Here is a 3,173-nt window from a genome sequence, read left to right as displayed (position 1 = left end):
CCCAGTTTTGATTATATGTCCACGTTTGGAGACCCCCTGAATCCGAAAAACAGGTTTTTACGAATGTGTCCTTCTATCTGTGTATCTGTATGGCTGTATTTCTGTATTTTTGTGTGTAGATCTGTCCGTCTATGAACACGATAACTTTTGAAAAAATCAATCTATTAGATTGCCCTTTGGTACACTCGTTTAGTGTCCTAAACTAAAGGTTAAGTTCGTTAGCCAGCGATTTTGGATGAAAATTCAAAAAGCGGGCACATTTTTGATATTTTTGAGAACACTTTTTTAAAAATTCAAAAATTCTCTGTACAGTTATTCATAGAATTCAAAAAATTTAAGAATTTATCCCAATGACTTTTTTTTAAAAAAATCAAAAATTACTAGATTTTTAGCATTTTCAAAATCTAGAAAAACAAAATAAAATGAACAATTTAAGCCAAACAACGCATGATATGAAAAAAAGTCTGGAAAAGAAAAACGTTGATTTTTGAAAGACCTACAAGATTATGATAACAACTTTTTCAATTTGGTCAAAAAGTTGAAAATTCCAAATTTGATCGTACAAAAAATGTTTAAAACCACATTTTTTCAAGATGTAAAAAATCTATGCACGGTTTTTCATAGTACTTTAAAAGTTGAAAAATTTATCTTTTCACTTTTTTTTATAAAACGAAAATGATCAGAGTTAGAGCATTTTCAAAATAAAAAAAAAAAGAAAACTAAAATGAACATTTTAAGCCAAACAACATCTGATATGAAAAAAAAGTCATGAAAAGAAAAACTTTGCTTTTTGAAAGCCCTACAGGACTATGATAACAACTTTCTTAATTCTGTCGGGAATTCGAGCACTCCAAATTTGATCGTACCAAAAATAATGAAAAATCGAAAAATTCCATTTTTTGGTCAAACTATGCAAGATACGGAAAAAAAATGAAAACGCTCAAATTGCGCGCCTTGGAAAGAACTAGAAATTAAGAATGAATCACTTTTCGATATAAGCTACGAGAAAAAACGCGACAAAACTGGTTCATCCAAAAAAGAGCTATAATTTTTTACAGGGCAGTTAGTTTTTGCTTTAGTCGTAAAAAATAACATTATAAATAAAAATACTAAATTTGTTTGAAAAAACGACACAAGGTATGAACTTAAATTACCAGACAAAAGTTGTTCGTCTAAAAAGATCTATAAATTTATTATTAATTATTTTTTGATAGGACGAGTAGATTTTCTTTTAATCGTAAAACATAAGATTAAAATTTAAAAAATAAACTTTTTGGAAAAAGCACAGAAAATACAAAAGTGGACATAGGCTCCTATATAGGACCTTATATAGGTTACTGAATTAGACCCTGTGCAGATGCACAGTAGTTTTTATTTAATCGTAAAAAACAACGCGAGGTAAACACATAATTTAGCGCGAAGCGCGAGAACTAACAGTCGCACGCCCTAGACGCGCTCAAACTATTTTGTTCAAAACAATGTTAACCATTTTTTTTAAATGATGTAATTTCTTCAAAATTTATTTTTTTGGCAGAAAACTAATTGTTTTAGTTAAATGTTAAACTATTTTTATTAATAAATAGTCAACCAGTCATTAATATTGATATAATATTTTATAATTATAATATTAACGTGAATAATATATATAATAGTAATAATATCCATTCTGCATTTTATATAAACCTGAAAAACATAACCTCAAAATCGAATCATGCATTAAATGAAGAATAACGCGAAGCATTAAATCCGCCAATTTCTTCCATGTCTTTCAAATGGTGATCGAGATAGAAATAGAAGACCACCGAAGTCTTTCGAGAATTTCAGTTCGAGAATCATCGTACAGCGGAAAACCGAAGTCGAATCGTGCATTTTCGGCTTACACACGAACTCACAGTGGTAATCATGCACCTTCTGTTTTGCGGCTCCAAACGGTAGGTATGGTGGGGATAAATTTGTAGCTCGTTCTGGCAGCACTGGTTGTCACATGTCACTAGAGTCTTACTACGTATAATACACGGAATAATAATAAGAAGGCCGACTCCGTACATACGTTCTTACTGCGGTAACTGTACATTTATTGTCAGACTTCCCAATGCTCACAAGGAATGGGACATGCGCACTGTGATTTACTATCTCCTTTTCTCCCGGGAGCAGTGTGCGAGTGAGTGCCTGTGTTTAACAACCACAACAACGGCAGAAATCGAGGTTATATCAATTTTTTGCAAAAGTTTTCAACACTCCTGACACATTTTTTGCATTGGGCAGCACAGTGGAAGCACCCCCATGTTGTCATTCAACACCGCACTCACTCGTACATTTCATGTGGGAGAAAAGGAGATAGGAAATCACAGTGCACATGCCCCCCTCCTTATGAGCATAGGGTTTCAACTCCTAAGTCTGGCAATGGATGTACAGTTAGCGCAGTCAAAACTCGAGACGCTCTGTTAAGCATGATCGGTCTCCCTCTTATTACTCCGTGGTATGATACATAAACGACCTTTTATGCGTAGAAAACTGTAGAAAACAATGTATAATACATATCAAAGATGGCGAACTTTATTGACTTGGGCGGGACTGCATTTCACATATTTGAATAATTGACATAACCTCTTATAAAGCTGTTCAATTGATTTAATTTTAATTTTAAGAGTAAAAACGTTAAACACAAGTGTAAAAAAACATTTCAGGAGGGAAAACCGTGAGAAACAACATTAATTTGGTGTGCGAACGATTACTTACACTCGTGTTCCGCATGCTCGAAAACGTTGCGGATTATAAAGGAAAATAAACACTTATATTATTATTTTTGAAATAATTTGTTTAGGAATGCGTTAAATAATGATGAATACTGAATTAATTGCTCAATATTAATTATTTCTATAAGGCATTGGGTATTTTTAGAGTAAAGAATTCGAAAATCCCGCCTATATAGTTACGTGATGAAATGTAAAATACATTTGTAGAACACTAAGGACGTAATTTACGTAGTAATATGCATGTCGAAAACCATGTAATATACGTGATGTATTATACGTACCTATCCCTGATCCCCATTCGAAAGAAATGGAAGAAATTGACGAATTCAATATTTCTCGTGATTCTTCATTACATTCATGAGTCGATTTTGAGGTTATGTATTTCAGGTGTATAGAGTATGAATATTATTACTTTTA

The sequence above is a fragment of the Belonocnema kinseyi genome, chromosome 2 (assembly GCF_010883055.1).
Source record: "Belonocnema kinseyi isolate 2016_QV_RU_SX_M_011 chromosome 2, B_treatae_v1, whole genome shotgun sequence".
Lineage (NCBI taxonomy): Eukaryota > Metazoa > Arthropoda > Insecta > Hymenoptera > Cynipidae > Belonocnema > Belonocnema kinseyi.
The sequence above is the reverse complement of the archived record's forward strand: the minus strand, read 5'-3'. Positions refer to the sequence as shown.